Source organism: Moschus berezovskii, chromosome 10 (genome assembly GCF_049115385.1).
Source record: "Moschus berezovskii isolate FMDL1 chromosome 10, NW_MosBer_1.0, whole genome shotgun sequence".
NCBI lineage: Eukaryota > Metazoa > Chordata > Mammalia > Artiodactyla > Moschidae > Moschus > Moschus berezovskii.
Genome location: NC_142469.1, coordinates 59488578 through 59506306, shown reverse-complemented (window position 1 = coordinate 59506306; position 17729 = coordinate 59488578).

Genomic DNA, 17729 nt, shown 5'->3' with positions numbered 1-17729 from the left:
CGCTCAGTCAAGACCCCATTTATTTCCATTTTCATCCCACAACTGCCTACTTTTCCAGTTCTTTTACCTCTTTTACCATTTACTACTTTACCATCTCTTTAAAACTCAATTTTTAGCCCTTTTCTCCATGTCTGTAGGCCTCTACTAGCCTTACTGTTTTCCCTAAACTTCCAGTTCCGGAGACCTTCATTTCACAAAGCCTACTGTCAACGCTTTTAAGCATGTTTCACTGTTGCTCATACCACTTGTTTTACTAAATCCCTAAGCTAAACTGACCCCAATCCTACTTCTGCTTCTACCACTGAACACCACTGAATAAAAGCCGTACAAAGATACTATTGCAATATATGATCTTTTCTCTCAGCTGGATGTCTAACCCCACAGCAATCCTTTATATGTATTTCTAGAATTCTGCCTGTATTTCCTCACAGTAGCTATCCTAAATCTTTACTAGTTCATTTGAAGACCCTATTAATTTTCTCAACACAAAAAATAAAATCCATCACATAGGAACTACTTTAACTTCCCATATCCCTGCACATAAATGCCTATGACTGTATCACTAGTCAAATACCTAGATCTACATCCACAGCTGCCTTCACCTTTCCCAGAAAAAGAAGTGCTTCTGTACAAAGCTAACAGATCTATCCCAAGACTGTCTCATTACTTTTATTTATTTTTATTCTTATCTACCTCTTTCTTCATTGTACATTCCCCTGAATATTTTCATGACTATCCTATATTTTTTCAAATGTTTGCTAAATTTGCATCAACCCCTAAAACAATCTTCTTTATTTGCTTACTTTTTGTTGGAAATTCAATAAATGGGGATTTAACTATTTTCTACATCTTCCATTCATTCTTTAACTTCCAATATCTTTACTACTCACATCTGCTCACTCAGGTTGATCTTGCTAAGATCAACAATGACCTCCTCATTTACAAATCAGGGAACACTTCTCACAACCTAGCTCACTTAATTCTGAGGAATTGGCATCATCTGCTCTTGATGTGCTCTCTTCCTGTAGGCTCTGTGAAAGCAGTCTCCCTGGCTTTCCTTTTATTTGACTGCCTCTTTCATGCATTGTGGACATATGCTGTTTCCAGCGCTTACCAACTATGCAACCTCTCTGACTAGTTCCCTCCTCACATAAAAGGGAGGTGATAATTATATACATTTCTTTAGGTGGTTGTGAGACTCAAGTGACAAAATATGTCATAAGTGCTTAACACACAATACCTGACAAATAGTAAGGTGGTGCAGTAACTGGGAGACATTGATCCATTCGTTGTATAGTTGTATTATTATTATTATTATCACTATTACTATTATTATCTTAACTATTCTTTATCTCAAAATGTTTCCAAGTGAATGCCTTTTTGTGTGTTTCTTAAAATACATATTCCTGGGTCTTACCCCAAACCTAACAAAATGGACCCTTTGGAATTTATCTCAGTAATATGTATTTTAAAGAGTCCCTTGGGTAACTTTTCTGCTAATTAAAGTTGGAGATCCACTATCTCATCCTCTTCTGTTGTACCTTGGAATCAGAAAGGCTTCAGATGAAGTTTAAGGATAAAGACAGCTTAGTTTTAGCTTTCTTATCTTTAGCTTTCATAACTATAAATATAGCTTAGTAGCACTGACTACATGGGCTTGTTGAGAAGATAAAATTCGGCAGTATATATAAAGGGTCTAATATAATGTTCTTCATATAGGCCACTCAACAAATATTTGTAATACATTTCATTTCCATTCTCAGTCAAAAGATGAAAAATAATATGAATGCCATAGAAAGAGCAAGTTTTATCTCACCCTGTGTACCCTGCCTCCAAGATATATCTAAATCTCCAAAGATGCAGCTTTAGTTGTCTTACTTAGTGAGAAGTCCAGTAACTGTCACAGTAAATTGGAAAGCAAGATACCAGGAAAAAAACTTTTAAGTATAAAGTAACTTAGAACCAATAGTCCAGGAAAAAATGGAATGAAGTTAGTCATGTATTGTGAAATAAATATAAAGTGAACTAGACCATTTTGGCAGGTAGTCTCATTTAACAATGAATACTGTTCATCTGATAAAAATGTCCAATTTGATTAGCACTATGCTTGCTAACATGAGAAATTCAAAGGAAGTTCCAGATTTGACCTATGCCCTGAAATGTTTAGTATCAAATGGGTTGAAAGACTAAAACACATGAAAAATTAAGATACAAATTTAAATTGTAATTTTCTATTGAATTAAAACATCATCAGTTCAGTTCAGTTCAGTCGATCAGTTGTGTCCAAGTCTTTGCAACCCCATGAACCACAGCATACCAGGCCTCCCTGTCCATCACAAACTCCCGGAGTCCACCCAAACCCATGCCTATTGAGTCAATGATGCCATCCAACCATCTCATCCTCTGTCATCCTCTTCTCTTCCTGACCTCAATTTTTCCCCACATCAGGGTCTTCTCAAATGAGTCAGCTCTTCGCATCAGGTGGCCAAAGTATTGGAGTTTCAGCTTCAACCTCAGTCCTATAAATGAACACCCAGGACAGATCTCCTTTAGGATGGACTGGTTGGATCTCATCACAGTCCAAGGGACTCTCAGGAGTCTTCTCCAACACCACAGTTCAAAAGCATCAATGCTTCAGTGCTCAGCTTTCTTTATAGTCCAACTCTCACATCCATACATGACCACTGGAAAAACCATAGCCTTGACTAGATGGACCTTTGTTGGCAAAGTAATGTCTCTGATTTTTAATATGCTGTCTAGGTTGGTCATAACTTTCCTTCCAAGGAGTAAGCGTCTTTTAATTTCATGGCTGCAATCAGCATCTGCAGTGATTTTGGAGCCAGAAAAATCAAATCAGCAATTGTCTCCCCATCTATTTGCCATGAAGTGATAGGACTGGATGCCATGATCTTAGTTTTCTGAATGTTGAGCTTTAAGCCAACTTTTTCACTCTCCTCTTTTACTTTCATCAAGAGGCTCTTTAGTTCCTCTTCACTTTCTGCCATAAGGGTGGTATCATCTGCATATCTGAGGTAACTGATATTTCTCCCGGCAATCTTGATTCCAGCTTGTGCTTCATCCAGCCCAGCGTTTCTCATGTACTCTGTGTATAAGTTAAATAAGCAGGGTGACAATATACAGCCTTGACATACTCCTTTTCCTATTTGGAACCAGTCTGTTGTTCCATGTACAGTTCTGACTGTTGCTTCCTGACCTGCATACAGGTTTCTCAAGAGGCAGGTCAGGTGGTCTGGGATTCCCATCTCTTTCAGAATTTTCCAGAGTTTATTGTGATCCACACAGTCAAAGGCTTTGGCATAGTCAATGAAGCAGAAATAGATGTTTTTCTGGAACTCTCTTGCTTTCTCAAATATCCAGCGGACATTGGCAATTTGATCTCTGGTTCCTCTGCCTTTTCTAAATCCAACTTGAACATCGGGAAGTTCATGGTTCATATATTGTTGAAGCCTGGCTTGGAGAATTTTAAGCATGACTTTAGTAGCATGTGAGATGAGTGCAATTGTGCAGTAGTTTGAACATTCTTTAGCATTGCCTTTCTTTGGGATTGGAATGAAGACTGACCTTGTCCAGTCCTGTGGCCACTGCTGAGTGTTCCAAATTTTCTAGCATATTGAGTGCAGCACTTTCACAGCATCATCTTTCAGGATTTGAAATAGCTCCACTGGAATTCCATCACCTCCACTAGATTTGTTTGTAGTGATGCTTCCTCAGGCCCACTTGACTTCACATTCCAGTATGTCTGGCTCTAGGTGAGTGATCACACCATTGTGATTATCTGGATCATGAAGATCTTTTTTGTACAGTTCATCTGTGTATTCTTGCCTCCTCTTCTTAATATCTTCTGCTTCTGTTAGGTCCCTACCATTTCTGTCCTTTATTGAGCCCATCTTTGCATGAAATGTTCCCTTGGTATCTCTAGTTTTCTTGAAGAGATCTCTAGTCTTTCCCATTCTACTGTTCCTCTATTTCTTTGCATTGATCACTGCTGCTAAGTCACTTCAGTTGTGTCTGACTCTGTGTGACCCCATAGACGGAAGCCCACCAAGCTCCCCCATCCCTGGGATTCTCCAGGCAAGAACACTGGAGTGGGTTGCCATTTCCTTCTCCAGCATTGATCACTGAGGAAGGCTTTTTTTATCTTTCCTTGCTATTCTTTGGAATTCTGCATTCAAATGGGTATATCTTTCCCTTTCTCCTTTGCTTTTCACCTCCCTTCTTTTCACAGCTATTTGTAAGGCCTCCTCAGACAGCCATTTTGCCTTTTTGCATTTCTTTTTCTTGAGGATGGTCTTGAATCCTGTCTCCTGTACAGTGTCACGAAACTCCATCCATAGTTCATCAGGCACTCTATCAGATCTAGTGCCTTAAATCTATTTCTCACTTCCACTGTATAGTCATAAGGGATTTGATTTAGGTCATACCTGAATGGTCTAATGGTTTTCTCCACTTTCTTCAATTTCAGTCTGAATTTCATCAGCACTTACCAAGTGAAAAGTCATACTATTTAGACAGTGATTCAGTTGCTTAAATATCCTACAAACAAGTAACCAAGAATGATATCTGCATAAATAATATAGGGGTAACCCTGGTAGGAGAAAAATGAAATTTCAAAGGGTTAATTAATATGGAAATAGTCATTCTAAAGTTTCCATGTCCAAATTTCTGTAGTGAATCTGTAGTTTAGGAACTGAGATGAAACTTTAAATAAGGTTTGGGTCACAAAGAATACAAGACTGCACTCAGGCAGAGAAAACATCAGTTGAAGGATGGGGTAAGATTGCATATGGCTTGTCCATGGAATAATGAGAAGGCCTATATGGCTTCAGCAACTACCTAAAGTTACATAAGATAGAGAGGACGTGATTGCTATTGCAGAGACTGAGAAGCCTCGTAAGCAATGCAGATTTGCTTCTATGAAAATAGGATAGTTCTTTTTTTAAAAAGAATCACAACAAAACACTGGATAATATTAGTCTGTTAGTCATATCCATGTATTCAACAACTAGCTACAGGCAGCTAACAAAGCAAATGCTAGGCATTGTAGGAAATAAAATTGAGTAAGATATAATACACTGCTCTGAAATCTATTTAAAAATTAGGACATAAAATCATGACAAAAGTCATTAGAATCACAGTAGAATATAAGTGCTACCAGAAAGATATATGACAGTACTGTGAGAAGTAGGTAGCTTATGAATTGTGGTAACATGATATCTGGATCGGACCTCGGAGGGTAGATATAGGTAAAGATAAGAGAAGACAAGAGATATAGGTAAAGATAAGGAGTATCTTTGGGGGAAAACAGTATAAGTAGATGCAGTTTATTTCAACAACAGTTGCATGCCCACTGTGTGCCAGGTCCTGGATTGATGGGGTATAAAAACTCATCACAGCCTCTGCCCTTAATTGCTTAACACGGGTGAGCAGAGCACTTGTCCTCGGGGACATTTGCGGAGTTGCATTCAGGCAAAGCATTTCTATATGAGAAAGAAATAGAATGAAGCTGGGAAGAAAAATTGAACCAATATATTAATGAGAGCTTTAAATGCCAGGCTAATTTATATTCAATTCTACTGAGTATAGGTTCATTGAAATCTGATGCTATAGTTCTTAGTAGGGGAGTGAAATTATGACAATTGTGTTTTAGGCAGTTTAAACTGGAAGAAATGTATAGAATGGACTTTAAGAAAGAGACTTGAAAACTAGGAGGTTATTGTTACACTAATAAAGAATATTGTGACAATAGAGTCGGATAGCTGGTGACAGTAAAAGCTGACACATATCAAGAATATGTTAATGCTCTAGTCATTTGTTCAGGGTTTAAGTGAGTTACAGCATTTAATCTTCACAATATCCCTATTTGATGGTTACTGTTATTATTCCCAAGTGACAGATGAGTAAACTGAGCACAAAGATGTTAAGGAGCATGCTCATGACCCACAACTAGCAAATGATGAGGCAAATCGAAGCACAGGCCATCTCTAGAAATTGTGTTTTTTAACCACTGGCTATAGAGTTGAAAAGAGATATAAATTTTGAAGTTGCATGTCTGAGTTAAAAAATAGCTCAATTAACAAATACAAGGAGGTTTAAATACTTCTTTTTTCACTTAACTTTACCAGCTTAAAAAAAAAGTTATATCATCCCTTTCCTAAATCAGGCTCACTGAAAAGGTTAGTGGTTTTCAAATTCAATAATAGAATTTTAATAGCAGAATATATCTCAGAGAATACTTATTCCCACCTTACAACTTTATGGAAGAGGGAGCTGAGACCAAGATTAAGGAATTGCCCAAAGTCAAAAAGCTAGCTAGGGACTGAACTTAGATTAAAATCCATACTTCCTGTTTTCTGGCCTACTGTAATATAGTACTTTGATTTTATTATATAAAAAAGGATATAACTATTAGGTTTTCCATAGCAAACATGAGAGATCATAATATTGAGTCATAGAGGGAGAACAGTTTTTAATTATAAATTCCAGAAATATATGTAATTGGTTGCATACCTACTAACTCAAAATCAAAACCATAAGAATATTAACCACTTAGCCCATTTATCATTTTAGTAGTTTTAACAGATGAGTTTATCAGCAACAGTGGATTTTCAGGCAAAGATGTTCAGCAGGTCGACTTCCATATTATACCAAATTCTTAGTGAACAAGTAAATCAAACTCCTTTTACTACTTGTTACCTCATGATGATAAGTAACAGGATATTTTTTATGGGGGTAGAGGTCATCAAAATGCCCCCAAGTTTGAAGTGCATCACTATCTTGAGTGTACATCTTCCTAGGAGTACTTTGGCCTTTTTCCAGTCATATTACCAGGCTTTTCTCCCCTTGCAGCAGTAGTAAAAGCATATCCAGATCAATTCACTCTCATTTATTCCATCAATCATTGCCAGACTCAGAGATAAAGAACAAAAGGAAGCACATGTTTTTCATGTCTCTTTTTCAATTGAATAGCACTCAATGAAATATCTTTATAATATTAAGTACTAAGAGAATGTCTCACATTAATGTAGGACCAAAATACTTGGACAACTCCGTGGGTTCAAGGCTACTGGAAGGTGCCAAGAAGGCCACCATACAAACAGAGTGGCAACACTGCGAGACTCAAAGAGCAACAGTGCATGTTCTTCTGTCAGGAACAAGTCTAGTCCAAATAACAACTGGGAATACTTTGTCAGCTCTTTCCCCTTAAGGCTCCCCAGCTACAAATATAACATTAATAGTAATAATAATAATAAAAGGAGCTCAGAAGTAAGAAGAAAATATAAAGCAGTGAGTTTGTAAAGAAAATCTTGATTCGCTTCAAATTCATGGGATTAGCAATTGATTAAAGATGAATGCATTAATAACATGCAGTTCATGTCACTGGAGAGCACAAGAGAGAGATAAAAGAAACATGTTGAAGTGGGGTGGAGTGAAGAAAAAAAGAGAGGAAAGCCAATAAAAATATTTAAAGCTAAAGAAGAGGAGAAGAAAGAAAATGAAAGAAATTAAGCTGACTGGGAGGAACATATGAGATGCAGCTGTGATGCTCGTTTGCTCTTCTTTTAAAATGTAAATTACTTCTGATTTTGAAGTCAAGATCTAGCTATTTTCCTGTGGAAATATAGCCATATACACTTTAAATAATCTCTTCTACAAAGGAGAGAAAATTAGAAAAGATAATGTAGTTTTACTGTAAGGAATTAAAAAATAGTCCTAAAAACCTAAAGGCATTTCAGTGTAACTTGTCTGCAGCAGACAACAGCTTTGAAAACCTCCAAATTTCCTAGCCTGATGTAGGCACAAAGAGAGCCTGAGACTTGGTTGCCTGGCAACCGCGCTCATCACAGGCAGCTGGGGTAAAAGGAACCGGCTGGTGCCAAATGGCCTTTCACCTGCTTCGTTAAAGCAAAATCAGTGAAAGAGTTACCTCGAAAGGCCCAAAGTCCCCCTTGAGAAACAGAGGCTTGAGAAACCTTTCTGTAGCTTCACTTTCTTTGCAAAATCACTTGAAGTGGGGTTTCTAATGCCTAAGTAATCAGGGGCGCTTTTTTCTCTCCTCCCCCTCCTCTGGGTGCCATTCTGGATAGAGCAGGCTGCAAGTTTGGTTGTTCGGACTTTGTATGCAAGGGAAAGGAAATCACTTTTTTCTTTATTCCACCCCCACTTCGATGTAAAAACAGAATATTTTTATATTTATTCCTAAATTGTGTATAAACATATTAGTCCTAGTTTTATCAGAAAGCAAATCTAATTTAAAAAATTGAGATGTTCATGAAACACAGTACAGTGTGTGTTCTCAATCCTGTCCAACTCTTTGCAATCCTATGGACTGTAGCCCACCAGGATTCTCCAGGCAAGAATACTGGAGTGGGTTACCATTGCCTCTTCCAGGGAATCTTCCTGATGCAGAGATTGAACGCATGTCCTGCAATGCAGGCAGATTTTCTACCGCTTAGCTGGGGAAGCTGTGTGTGTGTGTGTGTGTGTGTGTGTGTGTGTGTGTGTGTACACATTTACCCCATTCCACCTCCAGAGTTAAAGAGGAAATACATTTTTATTCTCAACGTGACTTCCCCAAGGCAGTCTTTTGTGATTGTCAGTAGCTATAGCATCATCCAGAAGACTTTGGTCAATGAAGGTGAAGAGGTGTCAAATAGCTAAAAAGAAACAGGGAACAGCTTAGAAGCACTCCTAATACTTCTCCCAGAGGTCAAATCAATTACTAAAGACTTGGGTCAAAGAAGATAGAAGGAATGTAATTTTGCTTTAAGTTGAAAATATATCTGACCCCAAGTTTATGACTTTCACCTTCTCAGGAATGGTTATGAGGATTTTCACTGACATTATTCATCTAACCTTATCTTAGAAGTAAAACTTCCCAGAAAATGTATTATGTGTCAAAATGTGATGTATTTGGTCAACCAGCTGTTCTTAAGTAATTAAATGTTTAAGCAGATTCTTTGCTCTTCAAGGACAGTTGAGTGTTTCTATAATTATATATTATTAAATAGCTTTTTTAAAGTAGTCTTCATTTACAAAGTTAAAAATGGAAGATGGCTTTTTTTCTTTAAAAAGCTGGCAATATAATTCTTTTGGCGAAAAGCAATTTAGGGTTGAAAGTGAGACCTTGAGGCCATAGGTTAGCACACAAGTCCTTAACCTTGGCTGTACATTAGAAGTACCTGGGCAACTTTTTAAAATCACTGATTTACTACTCGAACCTCCCTTCTCCATCAGGGCTCTAATCTTGATTTTTCATCTGAGTCAATTACGTATGAAACAGCATCAATATGTGCCCATGAATTAAGTTAACTTAGACTTTTAAAAGTTTTAGAACTGTCTTACTGTCTTATTTTTGGGGAGACTGACTTTAAAAGACTAGTTAAAATACTGTAGAAAAAATAAGGAGTGTTGTTTTGTTTGTTTGTTTTTGTTTTGGCCTGGGTTTGGATCTTCATTGCTGCTTATGTATTTTCTCTAGTTGCAATGAGCAGGGGCTACTGTTTGTTGTGGTGCTCAGGCTTCTCGTTGCTGTGGCTTCTCTTGTTACAGAGCACAGGCTCTAGGGGTGTGGACTTTAATATTTGCTGCACTTAGACTCAGTAGTTGCAGCTCCTGGGCCCTAGAGCTCTGGCTCAGTAGTTGTGGCACACCGGCTTAGCTGTTCCACAGCAAGTGGAATCTTCCTGGACCAGGGATCAAACAAGTGTCCCCTGCATTGGCAGGTTGATTCTTATCCACTGCACCACTAGGCAAGTCCAAGCACAGGGTTTAATGTTTTTTATGCCTAATTGCTTTTCCCAATACCTGTGTCTCTCTAGTTACATGCTACTGTACCCTTCCATTCTATGCTGTACCTTAATAATGTACTAAAAAAGCTAAAAAGGCAATTAATGTTCATGAAAATATTCTACATTTTGTGGAAGTATAAATAGTAAAGCAAATGGTAGCTCTTACTATTAGCATTCAGCCAGGTATTGCTTTGGTCGCAGAGGGCCATAACCACTAGACTGCCACTGTACAACTCCAAGTTGTGTGTGTGTGTGTGTATTGAGAGAGAGAGAGAGGAATTTTTATATACACATGTGTGTGTGTTAGCTGTTCAGTCGTGCCCCACTCTTTGTGACCCCATGGACTCTAGTTCACCAGGCTCCAAGGTCCATGGAATTCTCTAGGCAAGAATACTAGAGTGGTTTGTCAATCCCTTCTCCAGGGAGTCTTCCCAACCCAGGGATCAATCTTGGGTCTCCAGTATTGAAGGCAGATTCTTTACCAGCTGAGCCACCAGTCAATCATAGGCTAAGCTTTTTTTCCCAAAAGACCAATATATATTTTCTTAACATGTAGCATTATCTTCTGATAGAATATTAGAGTGTTTGTAATATTATACCATCCTATGAAAGAAATACAAAGATCCATGTTGTTATAATACTCTACTTCTAATATTAATGATGAAAACAGTGATTTGTAGGTAAGAATTAGGATCCATCTTTTGTCATTTTCAGATCTTGTTTTATAAATTCTGTTCTCCAATAAAGGGAACCAGGAATCCTAGGAGAAATAGACAATACCAGTGCTAAGGCAGCAAAAGTACAAGACAAACCTGTTGTAACAAAAAGTAAGGAGTAAAGAAAAAAGAGACATGTCAAACAAATAGAAAATTCAGCTCATAAAGACTGCCCCTGTCTAAATCTGGGACAATTTGATCACCAAAATAAATATTGGTAGTAGTGGATTATAAGCTGGTGAGTGAAATCAGTTCAACTCAGTTCAGTTCGCTTCAGTCATTCAGTTATGTCTGACTCTGCGACCCCATGGACTGGAGCACTCCAGGCCTCCCTGTCCATCGCCAACACCCAGAATTTACTCAAACTCATAACCATTGAGTTGGTGATGTCATACAACCATCTCATCCTCTGTCAACCCCTTCTCCCCCTGCCTTCAATCTTTCCCAGCATCAGGATCTTTTCAAATGAGTTTGTTCTTTGCATCAGATGGCCAGAGTATTGGAGTTTCAGCTTCAGCATCAGTCCTTCCAATGAATATTCAGGAATGATTTCCTTTAGGAGGGACTGGTTGGATCTCATTGCAGTCCAAGCGACTCTCAACAGTCTTCTCCAACACCACAGTTGAAAACCATCAATTCTTCGGTACTCAGCTTTCTTTATAGTCCATCTCTCATATCCATACATGCCTACTGGAAAAACCATAGCTTTGACTAGACGGAATTTTGTTGGCAAATTATGTCTCTGCTTTTTAATATGCTGTCTAAGTTGGCCATAACTTTGCTTAAGTTTAATATGGTCTAAGTTGGCCATAACTTTGCTTCCAAGGAGCAAGTGTCTTTAATTTCATGGTTGAGGTCACCATCTGCAGTGATTTGGGAGCCCAAGAAAATAAAGTCTCTCACTGTTTCCACTGTTTCCCCATCTATTTGCCATGAAGTGATGGAACCAGATGCCATGATCTTGGTTTTCTGAATGCTGAGCTTTAAGCCAACTTTTTCACTCCCCTCTTTCACTTTCATCAAGAGGCGTTTTAGTTCTTCGCTTTCTACTCTAACAGTGGTATCATCAGCATATCCGAGATTATTGATATTTCTCCTGGCAATCTTGATTCCAGCTTGTGCTTCCTCTAGCCCAGCGTTTCTCATGATGTACTCTGCATATAAGTTAAATAAGCGGGGTGACAATATACAGCCTTAACGTACTCCTTTCCCAATTTGGAACCAGTGTTTTGTTCCATGTCCAGTTCTAACTGTTGCTTCCTTACCTGCATACATATTTCTCAAGAGGCAGGTCAGGTGGTCCAGTGGATGTTGGCAATTTTATCTCTGGTTCCTCTGTCTTTTCTAAATCCAGCTTGAACTTCTGGAATTTCATGGTTCACATACTGTTGAAGCCTTTTAGTATCTCCTGTGGAGGTACAGGTCAGCAGTGGACTGATGTGGGGGCAGGGGCTCTGGGTGAAGCAGACTCAGGTATGGCATAAGCCCTCTTGGAGGAGGTTGCCATTAATCCCACCATAGAGCCACCAGAACTTACACCTGACTCTTGGTGGGCACAAACAGAAACTTGTGTGTACCAGGACCCAGGAAAAAGGAGCAGTGACCCCACAAGAGACTGACCCAGACTTTCCCAGAAGTGTCCAGGAGTCTCCGGAGGAGGCATTGGTCGCTGGTGGTCTGCTGCAGGGCTAGGGGCACTGAGTGTAGTGGTACATGCTTGGGACCTTTTGAAGGAGGCCGCCATTGTCTTCATTAATTCAGTTCAGTTCAGTTCAGTTGCTCAGTCGTGTCCGACTCTTTGCGACCCCATGAATCACAGCACGCCAGGCCTCCCTGTCCATCACCAACTCCCGGAGTTCACTCAAACTCATGTCCATCGAGTCGGTGATGCCATCCAGCCATCTCATTCTCTGTCGTCCCCGTCTCCTCCCACCCCCAATCCCTCCCAGCATCAGAGTCTTTTCTAGTGAGTTAACTCATCGCATGAGGTGGCCAAAGTATTGGAGTTTCAGCTTTAGCATCAGTCCTTCCAATGAACACCCAGGATTGATCTCCTTTAGGATGGACTGGTTGGATCTCCTTGCAGTCCAAGGGACTCTCAAGAGTCTTCTCCAGCACCACAGTTCAAAAGCATCAATTCTTCAGCGATCAGCTTTCTTCACAGTCCTCCACCATAATTTGGCCCAGGTAAATAACAGGGAGGGAACACAGCCCCACCCATCAACAGAAAATTGTATTAAAGATTTACTGAACTTGACCCCTCACATCAGAGCAAGACCCAATTTCCCCTCAGTCTGTCTCTCCCATCAGGAAACTTTCATAAGCCTCTTATCCTTCTCCATCAGAGGGAAGACAGTCTGAAAAGCACAATCACAGGAAACTAGCCTTTCTGATCACATGGACCACAGCCTTGTCTAACTCAGTGAAACTATGAGCCATGCCATGTAGGGCCACCCAAGATGGACGGGTCATGGTGGAGAGTTCTTACACAATGTGGTCCACTAGAGAAGGGAATGGCAAACCACTTCAGTATTCTTGCCTTGAGAATCCTGTGGTGATTGAAATAAACATCTATAACTCCACACTGACATAAATAAATTAATTAATTAAAAATAAAATAAATGAAGAGGGAAAGAAATGAGCTTTTTATGGTAGAATGGAGATCAATAAATGAAGAAAGAATGATGGAGTTAGAAAACCATGAGCAGACAGCAAATCTAGTGGATAAAAGTTTGATTGACAGGATATTTACTTAATAAAAAGTACCTCTTTGCAATTACCTATTGATTGGGAAGGGGAAATAGTGACTTTATCATGGAGAAACCTGGTTGACACAACTTTACCCAAGCAATCAAAATTAATGTCACTAATATTAGTGCAGTCTCAATCATATGCACCAATATGGTTCACGAAGGGTAAAATATCATTTCAGTGGATTTCCAGACAAAAATGTATAACCCAAAACTAACAACAATGAATCATCAGATAAATTCAAATTGAGGGGTATTCTGCAAAAAAAAAAAAACAAACAAACTAATCTATATCATTAAAAAATTTAAGGCTAAAACCACTATGTATGGCTGAGGATCTGTCCCAAATGGTGGCTCATATGATAAACAATCTGCCTGCAATGCAGGAGACCTGGGTTCAATCCCTGGGTCAGGAAGATCCCCTGGAGAAAGGAATGGCTACCCACTCCAGTATTCTTGTTTGGAGAATTCCAGGGACAGAGGAACCTGGCGGGCTACAGTCTGTGGAGTCACAAAGAGTCAGACACAACTAAGTGAATAACACTTTCACTTTCAAAGAGACATAAAAATATAAATATGATCCATGTTCCTGGTGAACATCAAACAGTGAGAGACTTTATTTTTTTGGGCTCCAAAATCACTGCAGATGGACTGTGGCCATGAGATTAAAAGATGCTTGCTCCTTTGGAAAAAAGCTATTACCAACCTAGACAGCATATTAGAAAGCAGAGACATTACTTTGCCAAAAAAGGTCCATCTAGTCAAAGCTATGGTTTTTCCAGTAGTCATGTATGGATGTGAGAGCTGGACTATAAACAAAGCTGAACACTGAAGAACTGATTGTTTTGAACTGTAGTGTTGGAGAAGACTCTTGAGAGTCCCTTGGACTGCAAGGAGATCCAACCAGTCCATCCTAAAGGAAATCATTCCTAAATATTCATTGGAAGGACTGATGCTGAAGTTGGAACTTCAATACTTTGGCCACTTTATGCAAAGAACTGACTCATTTAAAAGACCCTGATGCTGGGAAAGATTGAAGGCAGGAGGAGGAAGGGACAACAGAGAATGAGATGGTTGGATGGCATCACCGACTGGATGGACATGAGTTTGAGTAAGCTCCAGGAGTTGGTGATGGACAGGGAAGCCTGGCATGCTGCAGTCCAAGGGGTCGCAGAGAGTTGGGCATGACTGAGGGACTGAACTGAACTGATGTTACTGATTTGGATCTTGAAGAGAGAAAATATAAGAAAATATCTTTATTTTGATAACTATGTTAACCATAGGTAAGAGAATAAACATGTTCTAAGGATACAAACAGTGCATTATTTAGGGGTTAAAATGCACCTCTCTGGTTTACCTTCAAATGATTCACAAAAAAAAAAAATAATAATAATATGCAAGTATATAGAGAGAAACAATAGGACAAAAAGTAAAGAGTTGAATCCAGGTATAATATAGGTTATGTGGATATTCCTAGTTCCTTGTACTATTCCTGAAAACTTTCTGTGAGTTTAAAAGCATAACAAAAAAATAAATAATTAAAAGCATAACAAAATAAAAAGTTACAAACAAATTTATAAATATATATCAGGCCCTCTTGCCACTCACCCTCCAAAAAAGTTGTCCCCTGGAGAGTATTGAGTAAAAAAAAAAAAAAAAAAACTACAAAATTCCAGTGTTTCTAGCTCCAGGATCTTCGAAGTATAGCTCCAAAACACAGGTTGGTGAAGAGCTCCAATCTCACTCTACTAGGAAAAGTTCCCAAAGGTAATACACAACTTCATCTCAAGTCTGGTTCTCTTGTTTGATTGTAAGAATAGGAGTAAGGAATCAAGAATCACACTGATTATTCTTTTACCTTAGGGGAAAAAAATCTTTTATTGTTGGTGAAAAATTTTTAATGCATTTTTTATAAATGATAAAGAAAACTTTTTCTAAAGTAGCTGGATATTTGTAAGCCTACAGCTATTCTGAAAATTCAAAACACACACAGCAGTTTGAGCACTGTCTATCACTATCTGTGTGAGGTTTAAACATTCTGTTTAATGAGATCAAGATTCTTTTTGTTTGAGAAGAAAATGGACTGAATTTGCTAGGAGTGCAATCCCAGGACATTTGCACCTTTTTCCTTGCTAGAAAGTTTCTTCTATTTATTTATATCTTGTGGTCTACAGCCTTTATCTATTAAATATAGCAAATTTTTCACTCACTAATTAATTCTGATTAGAATTCAATCCTTGAAGGTAATATTTATGACAGCCACATTGAAGGATATATATTTCAGATAAGCTCTCAGTAACTCTTAGGAAAAAAATCCAAAATAATAAATTATCCATTCTTTTCCAACTTTTCAATGTTTATTAGAAGTGACACTTTCTGTCATTCATTAGATATAAATTGCCTGAGATATAAACTTATCATAAGAAAGCATTCATATACTCTTGACATTAGCTCAGGATTGTCTAGTGGAATGAAACGCACCCTCACTTATCTGAGTCTATTTTCTTATAGTTAATTAAACTTTTTTGAAGTTAAATATAATTTTCACTGGACTCAAAATTTTTATTGGACATCTTATTATTATACCATCATTTATTATCTCTCTGATGGTCAGTTTCCTCATGTGTGAAGTGGAAATTATGAATGCTACATGAAATAAAGTGCTTAGTACAATATCTGCTACTTAAGTAGTCAATAAATGATGTCCATATATATATAGTTTATCTTATACAAGACAGCTTCAAGTTGAGAATACCATATGGAACACATGTTTATCAGATCCAAGATTAAAAAACAAGAGATCGCAGAAAAAGTTTAGTAGATACAGCAGCAAAATGACATTGGTAGTTAGAATCTCAGGCTCCTGCCATGCAGAGGGAGATGTTAATAAAAAGTGAGCTGGTCTCCACAACCAGTGATTTCAGTATCCCAGCAGAGCACAAGATTTGGAAGGATTTGATAGAGGGCAGAAAATTACGGAGAAAAAAAGGTGTGTGGAGGAAGTGGGTAGAGAAGGGAGATGGAAGGTAGTTTGAAAGTCTATGTTCACTTCTTCACTTCTCCTCCTCCAACTCCCACACACTGAATACAAGTAATCTCTGAGGCCAGAAACTGAAAGTCGAATCACTAATAACAGGTGAAGATAAAATCACTGGAACAAAAGGCACATAGTAGAGCAAGAAAGAGGCACATACTTGAAAATAAGAGTAATTGTTGGCCCACAGTATACATGACAGTGTGACTCTAAGATCTCTTCCCCACCCTACACAGATTACTAGAACCCAATGGTTAGGCTCCAGGTACAAAAGCAGAGAATTTTTTCTGTAGTAAAAGATTCCCAAGATAGACTTTTCTGCATTGAAATTTGGGGGCTGACTGGCCAACATTCAGGCCTATTCCACAAGAGTGAGGAGTGCTTTACAAGCACAGATATTATAGATCCTTCAATCAAAATTTTAAAGCCTTGTTGCTAATTAAGAATGGTCACCACCCAATCAAAAAATGGGCCAAAGAACTAAACAGAGATTTCTCCAAAGAAGACATACAGATGGCTAACAAACACATGAAAAGATGCTCAATATCACTCATTATCAGAGAAATGCAAATCAAAACCACGATGAGATACCATCTCATGCCGGTCAGAATGGCTGCTATCAAAAAGTCTACAAACAATAAATTCTGGAGAGGGTGCGGAGAAAAGGGAACCCTCTTACATGGTTGGTAGGAATGCAAGCTAGTACAGCCACTATAGAGAACAGTGTGGAGATTCCTTAAAAAATTGGAAATAGAACTGTCATATGATCCAGCAATCCCACTGCTGGGCACACACACTGAGGAAAGCGGAATTGAAAGAGACACATGTACCCCAATGTTTATTGCAGCACTGTTTACAATAGCCAGGACATGGAAGCAACCTAGATGTCCATTGGGAGAAGAATGGATAAGAAATCTGTCGTACATATACACAGTGGAATATCAGTTCAGCTCAGTCGCTCAGTCGTGTCCGACTCTTTGCGACCCCATGAATCACAGCACGCCAGGCCTCCCTGTCCATCACCAACTCCCGGAGTTCACTCAAACTCATGTCCATCGAGTCGGTGATGCCATCCAGCCATCTCATTCTCTGTCGTCCCCTTCTCCTCCCGCCCCCAACCTTTCCCAGCATCAGAGTCTTTTCCAGTGAGTCAACTCGTCGCATGAGGTGGCCAAAGTATTGGAGCTTCAGCTTTAGCATCAGTCCTTCCAATGAACACCCAGGATCGATCTCCTCTAGAATGGACTGGTTGGATCTCCCTGCAGTCCAAGGGACTCTCAAGAGTCTTCTTCAGCACCACAGTTCAAAAGCATCCATTCTTCGGCGATCAGCCTTCTTCACAAGCGTCTTTTAATTTCACGGCCACAATCAGCATCCACAGTGATTTTGGAGCCCCAAAAAAGAAAGTCTGACACTGTTT